Genomic DNA, 27,599 nt, shown 5'->3' on the forward strand with positions numbered 1-27,599 from the left:
GCACTCAGGAATACAGCAACGCTTGCTGATGGGACGGGCATTTGGGTTTATATATCGAGATGGCTGATTCTGGGGTGTGCTGCTGCACAGCCTTGAAGCTGCCAGGAAATAAAAAGCGAGTGCCATGAAGAGCTGCGGTGCAAGGCAGCAGAATGCAAACACTTCTCAAAGGAAGTAAGAAGTTTTACATAGCATGCAGAAGTTCATTATTAGTCACTGCATTTTTTTCATACTCCATCACTTTTCAGTTAGTCAGCTGTTTGCAGTAAGCAGTGCAGGAATAACACCCATGATGTCTAAACAAACAGATGACTTTACAAGCTATAATCTACCTCTTTCTTGGCTGGGCTTACTGCACATTTACAACAATGGAACTAAAATCAACTATTGTGTTTGCACTCTCTCCAGGGCAAGGAAACTGTGTGGGTGCGGTCGCAGCTCAACCTATCCGTGTCCCGCGGTGCTGGCTGCGGGGGGAGGAAAACCTGACATGTGGACACCGGTTCTGGGGGCTCCACATGAGCAACCGAGATTTTCAGAGACCTCCTAGAGATCAAGGTAATTTCAACAGAAGTCTGTATCCTGTTTCAAGCGCAAGCAGACATCTTAGTTCTGTAATCTTGTGGTTACACTCCCGTAACTAGATTGCTCAGTTTACAGCTGCCATCAAAGCCTTCTTAAAAAATAATCTGAGGAAGCCACAAAAAAAGACAGCAAGACAAAATTCCTTTGGTGTGTTTTGTGGAGCAGAGAGAATTCATCTCTTTCTTGCTGGTAAAGATATTCTTAAGGATACTTGAATATGTACAAAATCTAATCACTAATGATGTCTGAGGCATGATTTTTCACTTTCATCATGTCTCTGTGGGTAGAGTTACACTGATTTTGCTAAACTCCTCCTGAACAGCACGAGTGAAGATCAGTATTTAATTCTGATGGGTTATGTACTGATAGATATGCTCACATAAAGGCTTATTGAATGCGATTGGGTTGGGATAAAGCCGCATCGCCAGTTCTGGCACTTAAATGACAATGTAAAAATAAGAAGTTGCGTCATCTGAGTAAATTCCTGTGTGCTTCTAATGAAATCATGTGTTTTCTCTCTTGCCCTTTTATAGACAATTTAATTTCTCAGGGTTTAGTGCCCTCTGGTGGTAATAGTATTTTTTTTCTGTGAAACTAGATAGGCTGCCACCTCATGCTGCTTTTTTTTCACCTGGATCTGTTGATGATCCCAGGGTGAAAAAATGGATAAATAAAATCAAATTATATTATTTTGTAAACATAGAGGATTGTGGAGTGGGTAAATGAGGCTGTTGCCTGAAAGCCAGAGCACTGAAATGATGCAGGGAGCTTCGTAGCTCTAGCAAAAATATTAAAATATTAAAAAATTCAGTTCAGTGTGCGTTAATCAGCTTAGACAGTAAAGCAGAACTGAGTGATAAAGGTATCACAGAAGTACAAGAGAACAAAAAACGCAGTTACATGTGACATACACACAAATAACAGTTTGTATCTTCACAAACAAATTTATGATAACCACAGATTTTTGTATACACCTTTTAATTACTTGTGCCTCTCTCATATATGCATGTGTTCAACTGTCCCTGATTACATATTTTATTAAAAAGTGTATAAAAACTATATCAAGAGATTAGCAACCTTGTCAAAAATTCTAGAAAAATGTAAGCCCTTGAAGGTACTCAAGCACAAGTTATTCTGTGTGAGATATTCAAGCACAACTTATTTAGCTGACAGGTTGGTGAGGATAATAGAAATAATAATACAAGTGATTGTCTCATCCTATGGGCAGTATTGAGTGACTGGCTTTTTCTCTGCTGTTTATAACATTCTCCATGAAGAATGGTAGTAGTTATAATGTGAACTTTAGGAAAATGTTTCAGATATGCTGTTATAAATGATTTTTTATTGGGTAGGTCTACCCTTAGTTTTCAAAGCTTCCATTCATTGCAGCGCACATATAGAGCATCCTTATAAACAACTTCAAGGACGCATCTTTCCATGTTGCCTTCTCTGATATCAAACACACAAGCTCCACCATCTCTTTTCAGCCCTTAGAATCACGGAATCATTTCAGTTGGAAGAGACCCTCAGGATTATCAAGTCCAATCATAACCCAACTCTGGCGCTAAACCATGTCCCTGAGAACTTCATCTAAAGACCTTTTAAACCTCTCCAGGGATGGTGACTCCACCACTGCCCTGGGCAGCCTGTTCCAATGCCCCGTAACCCGTTCTGGGAAGAAATTTTCCCTAATTATCCAATCGAAACCTCCCCTGACACAACTTGAGGCCATTTGCTCTTGTTCTATTACTTGCTACTTGGGAGAAGAGACCAACATCCTCCATGCTCCAACCTCCTTTCAGGTAGTTGTAGACAGCGATAAGCCTTGGGCAGGCTCTGCAGGCTTGCTTCAATGCCTTGGCTGAGGGTTTCCATCCTTCACAAGCTTGTGCATCTTCCTATTTTCTCCTTTTTTTATCAGCATTCCTGTTCTCCTCCTTCCCTGCAAAAGCAGAGAGATGCTGCAAAGGCCTCACGTCTTACAGACTGGTCTAGGTGAAGGGCTGCAGGAAAGAAAACAATATGCAGTTTTCTATGGTGAGAGAAAAGACCGGACAGAAGGAGAAAAATTCAGAAACTAGAATTTACAGGAGCAAGCAAGATGAGAGGGTGCGTGTGGGGCTGTCTGCCCTTCAGGGGCGTCACACGGGAAGGTTGTGTGGTGGTCGCAGGCAGAAAGGAAACTGGCTGAGGTGTTTCTGCAGTAACCAACCCTACCCAAGGACACACGGGTTTTCCTGGGTTTTTGGGGCTGTGCACCATCACAAAAGCCAGCTGCCTGCTTCAGGGTGCTGTTTTCTGGAGATGTGCGTATCTGTGCTGGCCTGTACCCCGATGGATGTAGCAACACCGATAGGTGCTGGAAAGGAGCCTTCCCCATAAGAGGTAAATTAAATAGTGGGTGACATCAGCCTTGGTCCAGTACTACTTGATATAATTTTGCTTTTAATTCTAATGAAACTGAGGTCTTGGTTGTCACAGCCCTTAAGTTTCCTTCTTGCTTTCGCAGCTCTTCCACCCAAGCACAGGAAATACAGTGCTCACGTGGTTTCCAGCCTATCCCCAGTCTCTAGTTGATCCCTATCCCAGGTCCTGTCTGAATAATATAGTGTTTATCACCCCACCCAGGGGAACCCTCGTGCAGAGTTGTTGGAGCTGCCCCAGCTGACCCGTCTGTCCCAGCACAGCCCAGGCCGGGCATACGGATGAGTTGTGAGAGCTCGGTGGACACGATGAGCATCCTGGAGCAGCAGGAGCCGGGAAATGCACGGGCACCCTCAGCCATATCAATCAGAATTGGAAGGATTGGGCAAAAAGCTAAGTGACAAATTTAAGTGGAAAAGATGCATCTAAAAATCAGTGCTTTAAGATAAGAAGTATGAACAGTAAGATGAAATAAATACAATCTAATAATTCAGATACACATTCTAAACAAGAGAAAGCGAAGCCTGTGAGGAACAGAGTGAAAAAGAATAGAAGTAACAAATAAGAAAAATACAATATCAAATTAAAACGTTGATTAGTTTCAAGTATATTTAAAATTTTAGGGGAATAGATAAAAGCCCTCAAAATGTAGGATGCTACTTTGTTTCAACTGGTTTCAAAGAGTCCTACCAGTGCCAACAATGTAATTTCATTTTTTGCTGTTTACCTCTGGCTTGAGGTAGGAAAGCTGAAGTGTAACACAAATAGGCAAACACATAATTCTGTTGTTTCTGCCATTTGAACACTTTTTTGGTGGCCGTCTCTCAGAATGTTAATTCTCCTTTCCTGTCAAACCACTGAATTCGTAAGAGGAGCTATGCCATCTCTAATAAAAGTCAAATCTCTTTTCTTGAGATTGTTGCTATTGTCTATAATCTTCTTCTTATGAATTGTAAATTGTTTATCAGAAGACAAACCAGTTGTGCCTCCTAACTATGCCCCTATGGATATCCATTCAAGTGCATAATACATGAGGAGGAGTCTTATTTGTCATTTCTTGTTTCCCTCATTTTAAAAGTTCTACTGTTTCACATTTCATTTGAATTGTGAAAAAAGAGAAGAAGATACCGTGGTAGTTACCTATCTGGTAATTACATATTGGATCATTTCTGAAATCCACTGGTCTTACTGTATTAATTGTGAAGATTTTTCCTGGCTGTTGAATTCTTTACTTCTCCTGCTAATGAGCATACAATATATAGTTCTGGGTGATTCCCTTTAAGTTAAATCTTCAGGTAAGCCAGTCTGCTAGGACAGCCGGTATTAACATACCAGTGTATTGCTTGAAATTACTGAGCTTATCCTTATCATCAAACATAAAATATGAACACACAGACAGTTGTTGATAACCCTCTGTATTGTAGGGGACAGAAGCCGATATTTGAGTGATCTGATACGTAAACTCTGGTACTGTAAATACATTCATGGGTCTGTTTTTCAAGAACTCCTGTTATTTTCTTTTAACCTTGACTGTTAAGTCTAGAAAAACCTTTCTTTTTCTTGGATTAAACTTGATCCTCAGTTTTGTCACAGTTTTCCAGCACAATCATGGTCAGCTTGTCAGAGGCATAGTCTGTGCTTCACACTTATAAATGGTGCATGAATCAAGAAAGGAGCTAGTACCAAACACACAAGCACTTTTTTGGCCTGGCTTTTAAAACCAGTCAATTGCACAAGGACTCGGTGGTCATAATATTTCCCTTCATGGCCTTTCATGGGCTCCTGAAGAAGCTGCAGCATCAGGATTTGCATGTATGGTGGTCTGACTCCGAATTGCCTCACACCTCCACATCAGTTCTAACGGGAGCATTAGAGGAGTGAACGTAACTTTACGTAGGACGGGTAACACCAGCTTTCCCTATCCTTATGTTAATTAAGACAAGTGATGCTACTTCATTTTTCAGTTCAAAGCACATTCAAAGCAAGTCTTGAATGATATTACTACTATGAATACCGAGATGATTTACTCTTTGATTTCCAAATGATCTTTGGAGACAGAAGCAGAGTCTTGTGCGGTATCTGTAAGTACCAACCTTCTTGGTCCATTTTTGCCCAATGTTCTCCTAAAACTTGTCTGACTCAAGTTAATGGAGCAGGCTTTAGTTAATCTCTCTGTTAAAATTATTGAGGAAAAGTTTCATAAAAATTGGCCTTTCAGTAATAGGTCTGTGGCTTCTGATGTGATTTAATTTTCCTGGGTCTGACATATTGAGAATTAAAATAGAATGACATTTTTTAAAACTGTCAGTTATCGCTGCTCTTATCAGTCATTAGCCAATGAGGCACCATCTGTATCAGCTCACTTTGCCTTGGCCTGCTGCTGCTTTTTTCTTCATTTCCTTTGTACTTTCACAAAGTAATTAAGTTATTAAGCTTCATCCCTCCGATTCTGTTGGTGGAATTGATATCCTCCCCACACATTTCCTGTCATGCTCAAATGAAAGCCAAAAGAAGCAGAGCATTTCTTTTTACCTTGCACTGAGGAGCATCCACGCTGTTTTTAAATAATATTTCTGACTGTCTGCTTATGGTTTAGTATCTTCATACCACAGCTCTTAAGAAATGTTAATGGTCTATCACTGGTTTTCTATCTGCATGCCCCAGAACTCATGTTTAAAATCTCTTCTGCTGTTACAATGTTTTTTAACCAGATATCTGATAATCTTTGTTCCAAATTCATTTTCAAGATCATGCTTTGCTGCTAGGTTGGGGCATCTTTTCTCTAATTCAGCACAATTGCATGTGTTGTCAGGGTCAACAGCAGTTGCAGCACTTGCTTTAATCAACCTTTATTAGCACTAATCTTTTTAGCGCAGTTATCAGACAGCGGATAATTGATTATTAGTATTCTTCTATGGTACATCTTCCTAACCATGCAAGAGAGCTTCTTCCTTCAAAGACCAGCAACTTTTATGCAATCCTGCCCTGAAGTAAAGTCAGCATCTCATGCTGCTGCATGAGCTCTTATTTTATGTTTTGAGAAATCTGTTTTCTTTGTCTCCCCTAAGTCTTCACTGTTTCTTTCTTGTTGGTGTCATTTGTTGTTTTTAGAGCTGGGACATGGAATGTTGTGATTCTTTCACTCTGTACCACAGTATGTTCCCCACCGTGATTTTGTGGTGCATCGGGTGCAATCACCATGCCTGCATACGATAGAAGAAGCTCGATTTGAAACTTTCCCTGTGTGGATTCCTAACACTAACCCTTTCACTGCTGATTTTAATTCAGATAAAAACCAGGACCAGACAGTGATGGGATAAGCATTGCCATCAACTACTCATCCAGAACAGTTCCCCTTGCCACTACTCATCACTATTTGCGATCAAAACATTCAGGTTTCAATGATAAAATTATTAACAACAGGAACATTGCTCCGTGATTTTACACTATACACCTCAGAAGATGCTTAACCAGCAGATAAGTGGGATGTCAGGAAACAGAGTCCTGGGTGAGTTGTAGAAATACGTGCCAGAGACTTCCCTTAGTTTTATTACACCTGTTGTGAACTTGACCAAGTGAGCTTTGGCTTTGTGTAACAAATAATTTTCAGTCATAGGTTTCAAGCTACTATCAGTTTGCCAGTGAAATCAGTTGGTTCAGCGGGATGTAGACATATCTGAGCCAAATCCAAGCAAATGGCTTGGCTGGAGCCCTGTTTTGCTGTTTCGAAATGCAAAGTGAGCAGCAGGAGTCGCGAGGAGGTGGGGGATTCACAATTGCCTCAGCGTTACAGTCCAGAATTGTGTTGTATTAAATTCCTGCCAGAGCAACTTGACCTTAGTTTAGTTTTTCTCTCCTACCTGAGTTTGTACCTTGACCTCTCCCACCACCTGGTGATTCTTATATGTGACAGGTATGCTCAGTAGCTAGGGAACATTGAACATATAAATCTAAAATACAGATTTAGATGTTGAAAGTGTAGTTAGATGAAGGAAAAGTAATAGGTAAGATAAACCACAGAACAAGTATTAATCCAGAAGCTACTCTCTTTTAATGGAGACTTTCTATTTTTAATTGTTTTTCTTAATATTTCAGAATGAAAACGTTTCCCTGTCTGTATGTAAAAAACATGACCTGAGGAAAACAAGTTCTCCCCTCTCTACTTTCTTTCACACTTCACAGCTCTTATTTTGTTCTTTTCCTATTATAATCTCACACTTCTACGGAGAGTGAAAATTATGTGTAATTTGAATAATTCATGTAGGTTTACTGCTGCTTTGTGTTTTATGTTAGCGATTCCCAAACATTTTTATTTACCAAGGGTTCCTCTGGCATGTAAGTAAACTCGCCAGAGCCTTCGCTTTCTCCACCTCTGTTCTGTCTTCTCGCCCTGCTGGTGCTGCCCAGCTCTTCCTACCCACCTGCACATCTCTTCCCTTTCCACTTGATTCTGATATCCCCCTTTCTTCCATTCCCCCATTAATCGACCTTCCCTCCTACCCTCAGGTTCATTAATTATTCTCTTCCTAGCTGGTTCAGAAAGTCTTTTGCTCTTCTCGGAGTTTTGATGCTTTTCCCTTAAGAAGGAGATGAGGGTATGGCAAGAATAAGGGATTTTTGCTGCTTCCACAGCTGGCCTTCTACTTTTTCTACACAGCCACATATTCTCCCTTTTCCTTCCTAGCAAAACTAGATTTCCTGCTGTCTGAAACAGAGATTGCTGGTTCAGGGGACAGGTGCTGTCACAGTGGTCTCCTGGTGACCAGCAGTTTACCCTTGGGGAGCAGCAAGTATTTTATGTCACCTTTGAATGCATCCCTGTCTCTTTGTCTGCAAGTATTTGACATTTAACATTGGAATATATAAAATGTTTTGGCATCAAACTGTGGGCTGTTGCTGATACTGTCATCCTTTGTTGCCAGCGCAGTCCCTTTGGAAGCATTATGATATCCTTCACCGTGAATAAATATTTATCTATTTGAATCTAATGGTGGTGTAATTCTATGGACCTATTCCCGAAGTGTTTAGTTTGTCCATTTTCAGACAAAATTTGCACTAAAGTTAATGGCTCGAGATTTTTTTGTTACTGCTGTAATGTCATTCATTGAGAAAGAGAAAAAAACTTGTCAGAGGCATTCATTTTTAGATGGCAATGTATCTCTTTCTTAGATGAGGAGAATCGACCGGAAAACAAATATAATTCAGAAGATGTTTTGGCATTACAGGCATTACACAGCAAATGGAATTGCTTTTATATAAGAGTTTGATATGACAAGTTAGAAATCATTTTCATTTCTTTTAAATTAGCATCTTGCATTCCCAGAGGCTTTGTCTCGGGTTTAAAGAGCACAAAGAAGAATAGTGTCCCCAGAAAAAGCTATTTTATATAATTTCTTTCTTCTTTGCTTGCAATCAATCATTCTTTCAGTGAGGCTGATCTTACGTGCTGCTCCGTGGTTGCAGGATACTTCTGGCCGCACGATACCCATGGCTTTGGCTCACCATAATGTGATCATCCAGTTTGCTGTGGCTAGGTTCTCGAACATGGCATTTTGACATGGTTTAATGTGAAGAAGTGTGCTCTTCCTTTCCTTCATTTTTAAATGCTTTTCAGGGAGAATTCATGCCTTGTCTCTGGCTTTCACCGCGTGCAGCAGCGTGTAAGGAATGGAACTGCACTCAGTACTCGCAGAGCTCCTTTGAATTGTTCCTCCTATAAGCAGAGTAGTTAGGAAGATGTACAAAGCTCTTACTTGGGGAACATCCAGCAATAATTTTTCTGTCTATTTTAGCCACCATTTAGAGATTCATAGTCAGTGATGTTTTTGGTCTCCAACCTGGAACAACTGACATATCATTCAAACTGAGAGTCCCACGTTGATTTTCAAGAGCTAATGTTAATCACTTGAAACTGATGCTTTTAGTAAGAAGTTTACTAGTCTTGAGTCTCTTTTTCTCTCATTCTGGCCAAAACAAGAGGAAATTAGTACAAGGTGATTGTGTAGCTTAATTACAAGGATATTAACCTGGCAATGGAGAAATGCCAGATCACCAGAAATGGTGAGTTCGAGCTATTGCTTGTAAATATTTCCTACCCCATGGAACCGCTTGCTATTCCAACTGTTTTGTTCTGTAGACTTGTTGACAAAGTCAAGGTTAAGGACACCGACTGTAATCCACCAGTCTGGGCATTCAACTGGCGCATTGTAAAACCAACTGCGTGTTCCAGCCCCACAGGCATAAAGCTTTCTGTTAGAAAGGCAGGAGTGAATTATGGATGACTCAAACACTGCAGAAAATTACATTAACATATGTAACACAGAGAGGGTTAAGTATAATTACGGTAGCTGTATGCAGCAAAGTATAGATGGATAGAAAACCAGCGGCACAAACGCTGTTCCTGCTGAGTAACCTTGGTGTGCTTGGAGAAACAGATTCCAGGCTTCCTTTGGTTTGTATAATCTGAATATTTGCCTGGCAGACTTTTTTTGCCAAAGCCCAGCGTGTGTAGCACAGATGTGGGGTTAACAGTTGTGGCAGAATGCAAACCCCCCTCTCTCCCCCTCCCTCCTTCAGCATGGAAGGAGCAGGCACATCTCCCTCTCTCTCTGCTACTTGAGGCTAACAGCTGCTTTTGTTTGGCCCCAGAGCCCCCTGGCCAGGGCCATTAGGAGAAGGTAGTGCCGAGGCGCCACTGAGCCGCTGGGTGCCTGCGGCCAGTGTGGGGGATGTTTGGAGGCTTCAGGGGCACCCACAGCCAGTGTGGGGGTGCAGAGAAGCTTCTAGAATGCCTACAGTCAGATCTGATCAGCCAATATAAAAATTCTCAGCCCATTGTCGTGGGTCTCTCGGAGCATGAGCAAGATGCTGCCACCGAGAGCCCCCCCGGGATGGAGACTCCGCTTGCCTTGCCGCCACGGCTGTGAGTAAAATTAACCCTCGCTGGATTGCGAGTATATTTATACCTTCCGTGCACATATGCACGTGTAACTTTCCGTGCTCAATATGAGCACGTGTAAAATTAATCCTCGCAGAATTGCGGGTGTATTTTCCTTCCGTGCACATTTGCACGTGTAACTTTCCGTGCACATTTGCACGCTTACTTTCCGTGCTTAATACAAGCACATGTACTTTTCCGTGCACATTTGCATGTGTAACTTTCCACGCTCAATACAAGCATGTATATAAATTATTTCCTCGCACAATCATGAGTGTATTTTCCTCCTGTGCTTCCACATAAGCACGTGTAATATTCCATGCACATTTGCACGTGTAAGTAAATTACCCCTTGCAGGATTGCGAGTGTATTATAAATTTACCCTCGCAGAATCACGAGTGTACACTTCCCGTACTCACTACGAGTACGTGTATCTCTTTAAAAATAATCCCACACCGTGTTCAGGCAAGTGTGTACTTCTCTGGGACTCAGGGACGGCTCCAGCATTGTTTTGGGTGAAGCCACGTGCATGCACTCTGTGGACCTCCTGTTGTATTAGTTGCTACCCCTTAATAATTTTCCTCAAATGATATCCGAACCTTTATTTAAGTCACTTTTGGAGTGCTAAAACCCTGTTTCTCACCGGTTTAATAAAAGTTGTTTTGGACCCTCTTGTCCCTTAAACTAACCTCAGGGTGCTTCCGTGACAACAGTCAATTCATATTAAGCCTCAGATTAACTCCAGGATTAGACAATTCAGATCTGATATGCCCACAAATGCTCACAGACTGAATAAAAACTCTTTGCTTCCTTCACAAGGTAATTTTTCAGGCTCTCAGTGGCTGCAGGTTGCAATTGTAGGGGTGGTCAACCAGGCTGCCACAATTGTGTATTTGCTGGGAGATTAGGGAAAATAAATCTGTGAGGCAAGGGGATTTTTGGAACCATGGTAGAAAGGTATCTTAGTGCAGTTCTCAGTCTAGAATATGTACAGCTGCCGCCCATCCAGCAGAGACTTCATCTGAAATTGAAACACCTCAGACTTTTGGAGGTATTTTTTAAGGACATATTTTAAATCTTAAGAAAAAAAATCTTCAGCTCTTAGTTTAAGCTCCAGATAAGTTGATTTCAACCATCTCTGGGTACATTAAATCCCTCCACTACCTACTGTTTCTTGATGGAACAGGAATATTCACCAACCCTTTCTTTAGGAAGTGAAAGCCATTTACACTACAACTTTAGACTACTGACCACACCTAAAAGGAGGGACTTAATGGCTTATGATAATTAATAAACAGTGCTGCTGATGTAACAGTGTAAAACTGATTCTGCTTTTCTGGAAGTTTTTATCAACATAGTAGAGGAAACTGGTGTCTTTGTGCATAGTTCTATAGATGTTCTAGTGTCTGGGTAAATTCATTAAACTTACAGTCTTTTCTGTCTCCAGTTTCTTGGACTCTCTCTGTTTTTCTCATAATCCCTCAGAAAAAATAGTTCCAGTCTTATCAGTGCTTAACCTTGTGGTTTGTTACTTATTAGACAGCCTTGTGGTTTATATTTTAATACCGAAGATACCTCTTCATGACCCTAACTCACCCTGTGTTTGTATTTGCCAGAGCACTTCTATCGTATCAACATCCTGCTTAAATTATACAAGAATGTTTCACAGTTTCTCTATGCTGGAAGAAAGAGATTAATGAGCTTTAAAATCACAGAAATCTTCTTCTCCCATCTTTTCTTCTCTCCCCACTTTTCAGCCTCTGTAATACATTGAGTGATTCTGTGAATATCAAGTGTAGAAGCTGTAGGGTTCAGCCCTAGTGCTCCCTCCCTACAGAAATCCAGCTCTATATAGTAAGTAATCGTGCTGAAATGTATTACTTATGCTGTAGGACTCCAGGTTCTATCATGGCCGTGGTCAGACTCCTTTGTGTATACAGTTCATATAGTTACTATTCATTCTATAAATTAATCTGCTATATTCTTTTAACAATGGAAACTAAATGCATCCTGCTAAAACCAAATCAATGTCATCCATATCAGTCACCAGGGGTCCCTTGATCTCTTCCTAGCAAGGATTTTGTTATTCAGACATTCCCCACAAGCTGTCAAGTGGTCCAACTCAATAACAACCAATAAAGCAAGCACCCCTTAAAAATTTCCCCGGGGAATCTGTTTAAATTGAACAGGGAGTAATAAATCTTGTAGTGTCAATAGTGGTGAAAATGTTAATCTGGGAAGATGGTTGCTGCTTGAATTCACCCTGTTTCTCACAGGCTGCAGCACCAGTTTCAAATCTGTGGCAAATCTGAGATGGGCTGTGTAACAAAAAGACCGTTCTGGTGATCTAGTTGCTTCTTCAACCTTTTAAATCTCAGCTGCTGATTTTAGTGATGCCTTCAAAGGAAAATTAGATGACAGGGATGAATGTGCTGACAAGACTTTTTTGGATGGTTGACCGATATGGTCCTGAGCACATAACAGAGATGTGTCCATCTGCCAAGCATAGCATGAGTCTGATATTCTATACCACACAAAGCTGGTTTAACACTAGGATCAACAACATAATTTTCTTAACTATACAGACTGGGTAGAAAACGGGTTTTATGGTGTAAATTTAGTCTATTAAGGGCACTTCTGTGAATAAATTGTACTAGATGTTCTTTTCATCCTTTTTAGCACAGATTTCTTTCACAGATGTCATTTTTGGGCATTAGACAATTTTTTTTTTCCTCCTGCTGTTGTGCAAGGAGAACTGCAAGTACTGACATTAAACATTTTAGGAAATTTGTTCTGTTCTTTTTATAATAAGTGAAAGCAATCCTGCCAGAACGCAAACCTTCCAGTGACTTTAATGTCTATTTTATTGTGTTATTTCTTAGGTACTTGGTATCATCCTAAGGAAACTAATAATTAAGGGACTATTTCCAAAGTTCCAATCACATACTCCATATAATCATGCTTTTATTTTTTTAAATATTTATATTTGCAGTGGAAACAAAATGTCAACTTTAAGCATGACTACTAAAATATGTTTTTTCAATGTAACTTGCTGACATGAGATAACAAGTGCTAAGAATTTCTGATTATGAGTTGGCTTTGATTTGGCACCAGAGCTAGTACAGTTCAGGACCTACATGGCTGCTTTGAGATTCTCCTTCATATTTTTAAAAACTATTTTATTCATTCCATCATTCTACGTTTAGGATATTTTCATTTTCTTAGCTGCTTAATCCACGTCAGGGTTTGTTTGAACTCTTTGTGGGTGGTATAGGAAAGTATTTAATTTGCATAGTAGGCAGGCAAGGAGACCTGATCATCTTTATCCATCAGCTTTAACAATCAAGAACCAGCTCTGTGCCCAGAGCAACACAGTCCTGCCCTTTGTTTTGTACAGGAGTTGGACTCCCCTGCCATGTCCAGGTCCATTTATAAATGCAGAAAATAAGGGAAATGTTGAAGCATGAGCACCCAGAAGACACAAGGCAAACTTGCTGGGACCCTGAGGGTATCACCAACCCTGCCTGACCCTGCCCAGCTTGGCCATGGGCCTCACTGAGATTGGCCTGGCTGATGTACCAGACTGGGTGATGGAGATGATGGAAGGAAAATGAAGATGGTGAGGGGTCTGGAGCACAAGTCTGATGAGGGAACTGGGGCTGTTCAGCCTGGAGAACAGGAGCTGAGGGGAGATCTCCTCACTCTCTGCAACTGCCTGAAAGGAGGTTGTAGTGAGCTTGGGGTCAGTCTCTTCTCCTAAGTAACATGTGATAGACAGGAGGAGATGGCTTCAAGTTTCACCAGGAGAGGCTAAGATTGGATATTAGGAAAAATTTCTTCACAGAAAGGGTTGTGAAGCACTGGAAAAGGCTGCCCAGGGCAGTGGTGGAGTCAACATCCCTGGAGGGGTTTAAAAGATGTGTAGATGAGGCTCCTAGGGACATGGTTTAGTGCTAGAGTTGGGTTATGGTTGGACCCCATGATCCTGAGGGTCTCTTCCAACCAAAATGATTCTATGTTTCTATGTCCCAGCCCGGGGCATAGATAATCCTCACAGATTATCAGTCCTGGTCAGTGTGAGCACCTGTTGTCATGCACATGGTACCGGGCAAGCAGTTTCAGTGGGTTGCTCTGGAAATTGGAGGGAACACGCAGATATAGGAAATTGTGCATCTAAAATGTGAAAATATGTGTATTTCAAAATACACATAGATAAATTTCAAGATTCACACAGATAAAGTTAAAACTAGTTTTTACCCTAGTTAAAAGCTAAAACTAGCCACGGCAGTTTAAAGTTAAAACTCTTTTTCCCGCTCGTCCCCGTGCATCCCCGCGGGCTCTGACCGCAGCTGCGGCGCTGAGCCGGCAGGGGGCGCTGTGAGCCCGCACCAGGAGGGCCAGGGCGGGGGGGGGGTTGAACATCAACCCCACTTTGGGAAAGGGTGAAGGGAAAGCCGGTTTTAATATTCTTTGTTAATATACTGCACATGAGGCTGACGCTTTTCAGGGTAAAACTAAACAGTCCCTTTGGTATTTAAATTATTTTAAAGACCTGAGGTGGCTCAAGAATGCTGAATGATTCTGATTCCAGTTCTAATCTTCACACATTTCTCAGACTGAGAAGAGAAATGGTTAGAAAGAGTGAACACTGGCCATCATACACAGAGCGGGTTCTATTTCCAGAAGAGGCCGTGGAAAGTGTCGGAGCCATGTGCAGCTGCTTGATGGGCTTGTTTAGTTATATTTGCACCAGAGAATCCCGGAGCCTCAGCAGTGCCGCGAGGCCGCCTTCTGATCAGTCTTGTGTAATAAAAATATGCAGAAGAACAAGGAGGTCTCTGCTGCAGAGAGCTCACAAGTGCCTGTGATTGTCTGTGTGCCAAGTGGGCTGCGTCCCTGGGTAGTGACCATTGTTTTGGAAGAAGGACATTGCGGCTACTGTCCCGGCTGCTCTGTAATTCCATTTGTCTATAGGTGGCATTGACAGCGCGTTTACTTGGCACAAGGCTGCTCCGAAGTGTTAAGTTGTGATTTACCTACTAGTGATGTACGTCAGTTGAGATGTACAGATTCTTTTCTGGTTTATTGAAGTTTTTCTTGATGGGAGTCACAGGGCTTGAAACTTTAGACTTCTTCTGTTTAAGTAAATGTGAAAATAAGTAAAACACACTAAGGCCTCCTTTTCAAATACTTTATGACCATCTGCAGTAATGCAGTGCTGGAGGAAGGTCTCCACATCATTGGTTCCAGATTTCTGCTATCACGAGCAGGTTTATTTTATCATCTGTTTTACAAAGTGGTACTGATTGTTGCATGCTGGCTGTCATCTTCTTTTTCATGTGTAGCAAAAGCAGAAAGAGGGATAAAAGATTTATAGAGCACTATTCTTGGAAATTCTATATATAGCAAAGGAGAGTGTTGGGTTTCTGCTCAATTTTTTCCCATGTTGTGACTTTTAAATGAAATCAACATTGGTTGGGATTGCTATTCATGACAGGCTTTGTAGTGCAATGCTCACAGGATACTCACAGAAATGTCACCAATAATAAAGTATCAGCAAAACCTTGTGAGAAAGAATGTCCTGATTTTCTGGTAGCATGATGCCACAGAAGACTTCCTATCTGTCCCTTACTATGAAATGATCAGTTTGAGATCATCATCAATTCCTGTTCCCCCAACCTCCCGCCTTTCATCTGATCAGAAAAAAAAATGCTGTATGCTTACACCAAGTGATTTTCTACAACTGAAATAGTTTAAAGTGACCCCTTGATCTCCTAATATAGACCATGGCAAAGAATTGGGCTTAGTTGTCCTTCTGCCATTGTACATTAAGGCAGGAAAAACAATAAAAGACAAATATTTACTTTTAGTTGTGGGAATCTTACATCTGTGCACAGACAGTTCACCATACTTGATCATTTTTTAGACAATTATTTTCCCTCTCTTTTAATCCTACCTGAGCATTTCCCACATAGCAAAATATTTTAATGCTAGTGATGCACATAGTTTTCTCTCATAGTCTCTGCTGCGGAGTTTTCTCAAAGTTTTGTTGGTTCATTTTTGAGAAATCCTGCTGTGCATTTCAAAGAGGTGTTTCCAGTCTTCCTCAGGCTGTTTCATCAGCAGCTTGAAATACAGCAACAGAAAAATTACAGGCTCTGATCAGACAAAGCAAGCACGGAGAGCACTGTAACGTCAGAAAGGGCACGAGCATTGCTAAATTCCAATAGCAGAGCAGCTCATTGATTTAAAATATACTATTGACAACCATTTTTTTCACACTTGCTCTCAGGAGTATTCTTCAATAACATTTATGTACAAGTTTAAGATCCCTTACTGTGTATTTTTAAGCCTGTAGTGCTTGGAGTGATACTGTTGAGTTTGCAAACATTGTGTCCTAAGTTTCTATTTTCCAAATTCAGGTATGAATACTGGTGTTAGCTTATCACGGTGTATGTGCTGTATGAAACGTGAAAAGGTTATTGTCAACAGGTTAGATGAGTGCAGTTCTTTTAGACAAGTTATCATGCTGCCTAGAAACAAAACGTGAATTCATAGGACCAGATGGGTTCCTGTGAGATGCTGTGTCATTGTCTAGAGCAGATCCTTAGCGATCTGCTAGATCCTTAAATGTTGTTGTGCTTTAGGGGATTTCTTTTCAGAATAACAGGTTGTTAGAGGCTTGGCACAGATGGAAATGCCCAAGTCTCTGAAATGACCCTTTCAAGTTACAAGCTTTAGAGGGAAAGGTCGTTAATATAATTGGGTCCCTATTGTGCGAAACACTGTACAAAAATGAATAGAAAGGAAAGTCTGTGCTCAAGTAAGTAATCATCTCCAAAACTCAGCAGATTGCTGTATGTTAGAAAATATCTGGAGAGTTTTTTAATATATATTTAGCTGATGGAAAATCCTCTCAAGAAATTAAGGCAAAGAAGATATATCTGGTTGCAAGGAAAAAGCAAAATTGAAAGGCAAGTCCCCAAAATGTGTCTCCGTGTTTGGGCTGAGGAAGCAATGAGTTGGACCATTTAACCCACAGCATGGCAAGGAAGGAAACAGAGGCTTGGGTGCATGTGTGCCCTTGCAGCCCCTTCTCCGGCAGAAGGGGACAGCGGCTTCTGCGCTAAGATTTTGTCAGATGACCTAGAATAGCTCTGTAGAAAGAAACTTCAAATTACCTTTCTCTTTCCCAGCTAGCAGGAGGTGCAAACACATGTTTTACCACCATCTTCCTTTTCTGGTAATCCCTTCCCGTGGAAATAGCTGCTTCAAATACTTGCCCCCGTTCTAAATATAAGCATTTTCTTAATAAGCGTTTGTGTTTTCTGTTTTGGATTTGATGCTCTTTGGGAAATCTGCTACAAACTGCCCACAGCTATGGAAGTGATCTTGCTCTAATTGCAAGATGGATAAACTTACCTTTGACCAACTCCAAGATGAAATAATTTCAGATTTGCATGAAAAACTAGAGTCTGTAGAAAGTATATATAGGTTTGAGTATCAGTAGAAAAACAGTTGCCATTTGCAATAATTCTCTTCCTTAAAAGATAAAAAGCTTAATTCACATTGGTTGTGTGCATGAGAATTGGGGAATTATGGTGTTGAGTCACTTATATTTTTGGAAGATTTAAATTTGTCAGTGCCTACCTCACTTTAAAAAGGGAATTTAGGTTCCTAAGTCATCAATATGCTTATTAAAATTTTACTATAAACGGCTTTTCCAAGCGCTCAGTGGCTTTTGAGTGCGAGCGTCTCTACCTTACAACCATCTTTCTGAAAAACATAGAAAAAAGTAAAGTGGACCACCTGCCTATCCTTTCCTCCAGGAAGTTCAGCTGAATTGGTTTTGATTAGATTTGATTTGATTTTAGCCTTTAAAAAATTTGCAGCCTAATCTGCTAAGCATCACTCAGAAGCATTTTGTACAATCAAACCTTTGCTGTTTGTCAGGGTATTTTCTAATGTAGATTTATGGCTGTCCTGAAAACCAGTCTCGAAATATTCTGGACAAATACGTCTTTTTACCTCTAAAAAAGTACACCCTATTAACAAGACAAAGGCTTTTCAGTCTATTTAAAGTCAGAAAAAGGAGACAGTAAGTCATGTTTTCAGATGTGGCATCAGTTTGTCACCACTGTTCCCCATTATACTGAACTGGGAAAAATGCTTGGTTCTGACAACCTGCAATTAGAGCTTGCCGTTGCTTCTTGTCGCAGGCGGTGGTGATTTACATGGCTAAAAAAATAATATCTTTATTATATTTTGTTGTGTAGAATAACCTGACCTCTGCCCTTCAGGCAACACAGAACTGAGACACCCAGGGCCAATGCTCAAGGGGATTTCTGTTGCTGCAGTACTAACCCACATCATTCCGAACTTTTCATACCCAGAGGCCTAGATGAGTTCACACCCCAGAGATAAGTTTATAAATTCCATCATCTAATACTTGGATCTAATATTTGCTTAAAAAAAACAGAGTTATAAAAGTCAGTGGGCAAAAATGGCAAAACATGTCAGTGCCTTTGGGGAGCTCCTTGTTTCTCAGGTCCCTCCTCAGCTTCCCTCTGCTTTTAAGAAACAAATATTCATTTCCTCAAGGACTTTAATTTATTTTGCTTTTATCCCGTATGAATTCTGAGAATCTATCTCCAACTAATGACAAATATTTAATTTTTTTCTGTGCAAAGAAGAAAAGCTTCACAAAGACATATTGAGACCCATTTGTCTTGTGTTTTCCAGTGGGATGCTGGCTTGCTGGAAGGGTTGATAGGTCCAAGTGATGAAGCTTTTTAATCTGGATTGTCCAGTACCCGAATAAATATTCTAATGACTTTATGGAGAGCTCCTCTCCTCTCTTTCATTGGGTTGAGCATGCTCAGAACATATTGTTTTGGTCCTATTGGTGAGAAAAGAAGACAAATGTCTGTGTTTTCACGCCACAGACTTGTGCTGGAATAGGAAGACAGGAAAATATGAAAGAATTCTAACCTCGGGGTGGTCAGACAAGCCCTTATCTACCATTTATTTATGAAGTCTAAATGAAGCCCAACCTTTAGATCACAAATCACAAATTTTCTGGTTGGGTATTGCAGTGATGGAAGACAAAAAAAACCACCAAGACAAAAAAATCTTCAATTACTTCAGACACCAAGAGAATAACAGATCTGTTTTTTTTCAAAGCATCTTTCTATCTGCTACTGGAAACCTTGCTATTGCTAAAATTACTGAAGCCTGTTATTTTATTTAGTAAGCGAAAGGACCTAGTCAATTAATTTGTTTTTTCTTACTGTGATTGTTTTTACTCACTGGTAGTTCATATCGTTAGTCTGGTGTTATTTCAGTCTGAACTACATCTGAGTTACACCAGCTAAGGATTTGGCTCAGGAACATCAATTAGATTTGCACATCTTAATCTACTAGGCATAACTTAAGTTCTATAACATTAACATAACCACATTCCGTGCCTGACAAATTTTCTTCCTTATATTCTGAGAACCAGATTTCAGTGTTGGTGACTTCTCATTTCTTTGTAGATAAAGTGGAAAATCTGGATCAGAATGGTACCCTATCTTCATTTTTTGGGGGATCTGAGATCCAGAATCAAATTCAAGTGCTTAAATTTTAAAATAATGGCCTTAATTTTGCATTAAATTCATTGAAAAGAAAGGACTATCCATGAGATATTGCTGTATCTTGCTATAGTGGTTGTGTTTTCTGTGCTGTCTCCGGTGATTCCTGTGAAATGCTATTAACAGCAAGAGATTACTCTGTGAAGTTTATGATGGTAGTATTGCTGATACAAGCAGATACTTTCTATTACATTAATGTTCCATTTAAATAACAGATTGCCAGCCACAAACTTTATACATCTTATTCCCCATAAGGGCAATACATGGGTCTCTGAGTATGGTTTTGTAGATTCGTTTAGCCCCTAATGCACTTTTAATGGAAGATTTTTTTCAGCATCTCTTTGTAAGGCTTGTGGTGCAACGACTTTTCACAGGGCTTCATAGAAGAGGTATTTATAATTTTCAAAACAGTTATGAAAGTCAGATATTAGGTTTACTGAAGCATAATGCACTACAGGGAAAAAAAAAAGAAGGAAAAATTAAAGTGAATTAGGTCAGGAAACCTTGCATATAATCCAATACAGCCTCATGACATTTCATCCTGCTCTTTTTGCTGAAATATATGAGCTAAGTTGATGAGCTGTTTCTGCTGGAGAGCACAGATGCAGAACTAGTCAAATATCCTTCCAGCCACGCATCTCATCAAAACCCATTTGACAAAATACCTAATCAAGGCCACTGATTTTTCACAGTTCCAAAAGAATGGAAGTAAATGTGGAGAGAAATCAGTTCTCCCATACACTAATGTTGGATAGGGTGCAGAAAACATTTGTATTCCCGCTTGTGTTGGGCTAACCAGTGTGAAGACCTACTACTTGTGTTACAAATCCATGGTTCATTTCTGGCTTAGGAAACATGAGGGAGGGGATGGTCATGGGGAAATTTATCTGAGCGGAGCAGTCAAGGAGAAGGGAGGCAACGTGAGGGATTTGCATTCGACTTTGGGAATCTAAACCAAACCAGACAGCTGTTAAACTGAGCGCTAAGGGCTTGATCTTTAATGCAGACTGTAGGTAGGGTGGCCTGGAATATTAGATCAGACTGTGAGCCACGATAAGTTTAACTGGAAAAAAATGGTGGTAGTGGTTCTCTAGGACTTTATTAGAAAACCTCTTCAAATATAGCGTTGTAATATAATTAATGTATTAGATCCCATTTGTTGGTAGCAGATGGAAGCTGCCTGTTTCTTGTCAGTTTAACCTGTGCTGGTGAACTAGAAGAATGCAGTATAGGAGTGAAATATTGTTTAGGAATATATGAGTCGAAACAGTCTCTGTATTATCAAGCCACCAGAACAGAAATTGGAAAGAAACAACAAATATTAAAAGGATACAATATTTAAATGATTATAAATCATCATGTTGCAGGGCATAGTCACCCTAGGCTTAAGCCAGAATTTTCTTATTGAGCCTGCTGTTCAGAATTTTTAGTAAGAATTTCTTGTACCTCTTCCATTCTGTTCAGTGTGAGGTAACTCACATTGACCACTGCATACACAGGGCATAAAACTACACGAATTGTTGGTTTGGTTCAGTAAATAATATATTTTCCTTTCTGGCAGCAAATGCTTCCAGAGCATATGGAGCGAAATGGCAAAAAAAGACAAGTGGAAAAAAAATTCAGCCAAAAATCTGTAGCAAGTATCAGTTCTTCCCTTTCTGTGAGATAAATTTATCATGGAAAATTCTCATGTCTCTTTTTGTAGACCATGAGACAGCAGGTAGGTATTATTAAGATGAAATGTTTAATAGCTTCTTCCTCTATTAAGGTCCTTCATAACCATCTACAGTAGGTGACAGTGCCTAATGACTATCGTTCCCACTGGAGTTTTGAACCAAGAATTTACTTAATATATTAACCAGTGAACCCACACTTCAGATCATACTTGCTTTGCTGAACCACACTTAGTAAGAAACCTAAAAGATTGTACTGCTCCTGACATTTTTATTATGTATTTTCCCTTTTTCAGTTCTTTTTCTTGTGAGTTTAAATATGCCATGAAGTCACACTTTTAGGATGCTGGTCCTTTCACTGCTGTTGGATTTCAGAGTGTAGCTGCAACTGTTTATACTTCAGTATGTTTCTTTTCCCTCTTCTGCCAGAGTTCAGATTTGCTCGGCCTTGTCCAGATACCGAGCTAAAGTGACAATGAATTCACAACTTGGGTTTGACGGGCTTCACATTCAAGATCCAGTAATTAGATAATCCTGTGATTAAACCTCCAAAGGGATTCCACCTAGTTGAGTGCCTTATGAACTGGAAAGATTGGACAAACTGCAGTAGGAGATGTCATTTTCCTTCAGAAGGATGACGGTCTCACCCTACCCTTCCCTTTATACATAGCACCCTCTAATTGCAAAATAATGATGTTCACCTTTCTTTCCTGTCTAACAGAGTTGAGACCCGCATGCTCCGTTTTCTTGCCCAGTTTAGGTGTCTGTGGTTAATGGGGTATATACATGGGCAGTGCTCTTCAGCCATCCTCTTGAATCTGCATTATTGTGCAGAAATGAACTCAAGATTCACTGGGCCAGTAAGATAATGTCAGTACAAACGTATGTTCATGGGTAGGGCACTACAGGATAGATGGATATCTTGAATTCTGCTCCAAGGATTCATATTTTATTCAATGCTGTTTCATCATCTCCCCTTTCAACCATGTTTTAAAAGGAAAAGAATAGTCCCTGCTTAGCTATATCAAAGACAGGTCACAGACCCCTTCTTTCTGGAAAGGGCTGAAAGCTGTGGATCTGCAGTACATAAAAGCATTTTCCTGCAAAATGTGAAGCACACAGTAGGTCAGGGTCACATTTCAAACCCATCTTTGTGCTTAGTGTTTCCTAAAACAGCTGCTTTCAAAAAGTGCCTCCTCCCTGTCTTCCCCCATGGAACAGAGTAAATTCTTGAAATACATTTCTCAGGAGCGCGAGGAGGCCCAAGGAAAGATCTTTGACTCTTTTTCCTCTGCCTTTCTCCCAGGTAACCGTGTGAAAAATGTACACTAGTTACTGTGGGCTAATCGTCTGGAGGACGAAGGTGTGCGAAGGACGCAAAGCTCCAGAGCACCTCATCCTTGTGGCAGCAGTTGGCTGAGGATGGTCGGTCTGTCCTGCCCTTCTCCAGCCTGCCTGGCCCTGCACTGGCTGCACCACCACTGGCAGATCTCTACTGTAAGGTAAGGCAGCAATGAAGCCAGGCTGTGAGAGACCAGTTTATACAAGAAACAGACAATTTTCTAAGAAATCTCTGCATGAATAGGGACAAAAAGCCTGAGGTTAGTGATGGAAAGCCATGTGAGTCCTCAAGTTTGGCAGGAGCTTAGGTCTCTGGATTGCCAGGTAGGCAACAAGAGCTGGAGACAAGCAGAAAGGCTGAGTTACCTTGAGAACAGCCATAATACTAGTGTCTAGCCATAGTACCACATGTGCGTTTTAAGTGTCTTTGGATGCCCATTCTGAGGTACTTCACCTGTGAGGCAGTGGCACCTTGGGCAGGTATCTGGAGACCTTTGGGAGAGCTGGACACTTGCAAACACAAGTTTGACCGCAGAGTGCCTGACTTGCAGGTGTTTGCTCTCCTTGTTAGACCTGGCTTTGATACTGTGGAAGAAGAAAAAAGAGCTGAAGGTAAACCAGAAGAAACCAGCTCTACTTTAGTAGCACACGTTTTCATTGTTTGTGTGCCATCTAGTGCTGGTTGCTCTTCAACTTCTGGCTGCTTGCTTCAGGTTTTTGTTTTCACTGAAACTCTTCAGGTGCTGCCCAGGGGTCGTCCTCCTAAAAAAACAATCACAACACACTGTACTTGTGGTTTGTGATGGAGAGCAATCTTTTTGTAGATTTTTTCCAAACCAGCCCTCCCAAAATTAGATTTTCTGCCAGCTCACAGAGAGGATAAGGCTAACATGTCATCTTCAACCTGAGAGCTGACCTACATCTTTTAAGTAAGCGAAGAATATCCATTTAATTGACTTTGTTGGTGTGTTGGCTCTGACTGCACTGCAAAGCAATATGGGCAGTGGGAGAAAATGAGTTGTAATAGTTCAACTGACATTCACGTGTGACTGTGTAGGTCATCAGGATATTTAAATGAAAACGGAGTGACTTGAAGTGTGATAAATGAGAAAAGGTTATTTCATTGAGCAAATTCTAACTTCACTGTGCTTTGACTTTAAGTAGTTACGGTAGGAGTGCAAGGTAACAGACAGTGAAGGGCAAAACTGCAGATTCCGTCTAATTTACTTTGTATCCCAAAATACTTGCCTTATCACATGAAACAATACAAGGGGACGTGAAGGCCTTGCAACATTTTTGTGATACTACCAAAGATATTTTCTCATATATTTTCTTCATATACATGAAGGTCCTCTAACAGAAATGCAAATATATAAATTCAAATATTGATATAGATACAAGCGTAGTGATAATGAAAGCAGCTGTCAGGACTACACTGCTTTTGAAAGCTGGTAGAACTGTGGAAAGACATTTTGGTGATGACAATCAAATCCCATCTGTCTTTTTGCATAGGGCTGGAGAATAGTCTGAAGTGCTATAATTTATCTGGTTGTATCACTGGAGAAGAGTGTTGGAACATGCTGCTTCTGTTTGTGTGAGCTGAGCTCGTTCTTCAGCTTTGCTCCCTTGTCAGTTCTTCCATTTATGCTGGAGGTCAGGAAAGAGGAAGGAGAGTGGGAAAAGAAAATAGACATTTCTAACCTCTTAGTGCCTGGTAAAAGGAACATACAATATTTACAATCTTTTTTGTCTGAATATATGTATTTGTAAAGATTGAAAGAACGTTTGAGTTTCTTGTATCCCTGTTTCTACACAGGCATAATGTCTTTCAAACTTGATGAAAACAGCTTCGTAGTGTGAATAAAAATACATGAAACAAAATAATGTGAAATACATGATCCTATCACTTATAGTGTGTGGATAATGACCTGAATGAGAGACACCAGCTCTGAAATCTGCTGTGCTTCATTCATTACCTTTTTTGTGTCAGGCTTTTTACTTTTTGGGCCAGCTTTTCCTTTTAAGGTGCTGTATTTCAAGTATTCCATCAAGTATCATGAAATGACTGCCTTTCAGTTTTAGTTTTGCATTTTTATTCACTTGCTTTCTTTCTGCCTATTTATAATTTCTCTTTTATCGGAAAAGCAAATGCTTGACCTCTTTTCTTACCCTAATTACTAACCTTTTTAGAAACTGAAATTGTAAAAGGGCAGCCAGATTTTATGATCCTTCATGAATATTTGGTGTGAAACTCAAATAACAATGGCAAGATCAAAATGCAGATTTAACATATTTCCAAAGTATTTTCAGCATATCCTTGATCCTCTCATCTGGTACTGCAGTTGTCTCCAATGAGCAGAAGCATGTCATGTCATGCTTTAAATAATATATTGCCTGTTCCTCTGCTTCGCTTCTTTTCTGCACATGGACATGGCCTCTGAAACACTTAATTCTAGTTCAGATTTACTTACAAAGGCCTTGTAGGACTTGTAGTAGCGCTGTACCTCAGGTAACGTAATCTTATCTGACTCCTGGAACTGAGAGAGAAAAACATCCCTCAGGTCATTCATCTGGGTTTTCTCACAGTGACTACAGTATTGTCTTTTATTTTGAAGGAGTTTTTTCTTTCAGGTCTTACATTTGCCAAACAAAAGTGCCTCTAAGCCTTCCTTTCTGAGCTTATTCTGTAAATTCACGCAATTTACAATTAGGATTTTTTTCTCATATCCGGCCTAAATTTTTTTCCCATTTCAACTACAAACCTTTATTATGCCAAGTTTTCATATTTTTTTCAGTAAGTATAAATCCACCCTATTTTAACAGTAGTTTCTCTGATGGACCCCTCCTTTACTCTTTCCTTGAATGTGATGAATTGGCGGCATTTTGGGGCATTGTTTCCTGCATTTTGGGCAACCCCAGGGCAGATTTCATTCTGATGGCTCCCTTGGCCTCTCTCAGGACTTGATTCAATCCAGACAGACGCTTGTTTTACACAGTCGTATTTTATACTTTTGAACCTGAGTCCAGCCCTGGTCTTAATTAGCAATGACATATTCCCTGAACTCTTGATCGGTGAGAAGCAGATAAACAACTCTTGGTTGGTGAGCAGAAGATAAACAGCAGTTGCAGCGTTCTTGGCCGGCAATCATGCCCTCAATGCCTCTGCTTGATGCGCAGCCCTCGTTTCTAAGCTGCTTATGCTCATGTCCATCTGCTGAGATGGCAAAGTGCCTCCTCACAAGTTGTTTGGACTCTCGCCTTGAGGGCAGAGGTGCCAGGCGACGATCAGCAGCCCGCATGACAACACGAGCACCATTTCTTTTAAAAGAGCAGCTCCTTGAAGCAATTACTGTCTTATAGGCTGCTGCCGCCGGCCTCTTGGAGCATGATGACACCTGTTGAAAACGATGTGCCAAGAAAAGAACAGATGAACCATGCCGGAGAGCGGGCCAAGCGGTGCAGCGTCATTTTTAGCTGCCAAGGAGACAGGTTGCGTTGCCGCAGGGCTATGAAAGCTCATCAGTAGTTCTCAGGGTGTCAAAAAAAGATCTCAGCAGGCCAAAATGGCCTGGAGGCACATCCAAAACAGACAATGCGGTGGCCTTAAGTAGCAACCGAAGCAAAATAACAGGAATAGAATCTGTGTGAGAGTTTTCCTCACAGAATCGCTGATTTAATCAAGAAGAAACAGGGTGGCTTGGTGTTACCCTCTTCAAAGAAAAGGAGAAGATCCTGACTTTATTCTTCATGCTGAATAAACACCTGTGGTATGGGCTATAAAGACACAGTAGGAAAAGAAGGTAAAATTCATTTTACGTAGGTGTAATTAGAGTGATACGACTCAGTATAGCGCTACTGAACAACTTTGCTAACAGAAAAATCAAATGACAAGGAGGAAATTCTGAACATTGCTCTATGCAAGTACAATAGAGAGGTGGTGCTGGACAAGCCCCGTGGAAGGCAAATCCATTTTCAATCCCAGGAATCCTGAACCTCCTCTCAGTTTAGGGCACGGGAGCAAATCTGCCAGCTGGGGTTACTAAACCCACTTCGCTTTTGTCTTGAGATGTTTTCAGATCACCACGAGGCACTGGTTTTGGGAAGGAGTCCAGAAGCAGCTTGGGACCCGTTCTGCCTGCCTCCTGCTATCCAAAGGTCACATCTTTACAAAATGAGCTATGATTTTTTTTTGACCAAAACTAATTTTGGGGAAATGAAGTTTCAACAGCTTTTATAAGCACTGTTCCGGTTAGCTCATGTCAAAAATGTAAAGCTGTTATTAAAAATATTTTAGGATATTTTAAACTCAAAATTACTCTTTGTTTTTGTTTAGCTGAATTATCAGACCATTTTTCTTTATTTTTTAAAGTGCATTGCAAAACATTTTAAATTGAATAAATTTTGCCCTGGCTAGTAATTTGTAGAATTTTAATTATCTAAAAAGTTCATGTAATATTCATCTGAGAGAGTCTCGAAACAACATTTCATTTTTGTTTTTCTTATGCAGCAGAGAACTAAAAATCAGTTGTAACTGTGCTGCTCAGCATTAGCCTCGAGGTAATTTTAAATCTCCGTTGAGTTGCTGGAGTGGACAAAAGGAGTTGTGAAAACCTCTGTGTGTTTCCAAGGAAGTACAATGAGCTGAAAGGCTGTTACCAGCCTGCCCTGGTTTATATGCAGCTGTCACATTCTGTCTCGGGTCCCTTTGCAATCAGTGGGAATTCTGCCATTAACTTCATTAGGACCAAGATTTGCCCTAAGCCCCAGCTGATATTTTGTGTACACCACCGCAGTGATTCTATTTTCTGCCAGCTGATCATTTTGAGTGCCAGATTAAGAGATTTTGGCAAAAACTGGTGAACAAAGGCTGCTTATTCCTTATTATGGGCAAGTCTTATTTTTGAAACAGGTAGTAGTTTGCCTTTGGATTTGTACTGCAGGGCTGAGTTCAGAAACTAGTCTCTTGTGTCTGATTCATGATGAATGCCAGAGCCATGGATCCTTGAC

At 40.5% G+C, this 27,599-nt stretch overlaps 1 long non-coding RNA gene across 6 annotated transcripts in view; it reads left to right on the forward strand.

Annotated features, from left to right (window-relative positions):
* Positions 1-27,599, forward strand: part of LOC110355012 (uncharacterized) — a 202,669-nt gene that overhangs the window by 4,839 nt on the left and 170,231 nt on the right. For all 6 annotated transcript variants that reach the window (XR_010473145.1, XR_010473141.1, XR_010473143.1 and 3 more), the window contains 2 exons: positions 409-558; positions 22,558-22,753. This is a non-coding gene — a long non-coding RNA (uncharacterized LOC110355012). The remainder of the gene's footprint in view (positions 1-408; positions 559-22,557; positions 22,754-27,599) is intronic.

Source organism: Columba livia, chromosome 5 (genome assembly GCF_036013475.1).
Source record: "Columba livia isolate bColLiv1 breed racing homer chromosome 5, bColLiv1.pat.W.v2, whole genome shotgun sequence".
Taxonomy (NCBI): Eukaryota; Metazoa; Chordata; class Aves; order Columbiformes; family Columbidae; genus Columba; species Columba livia.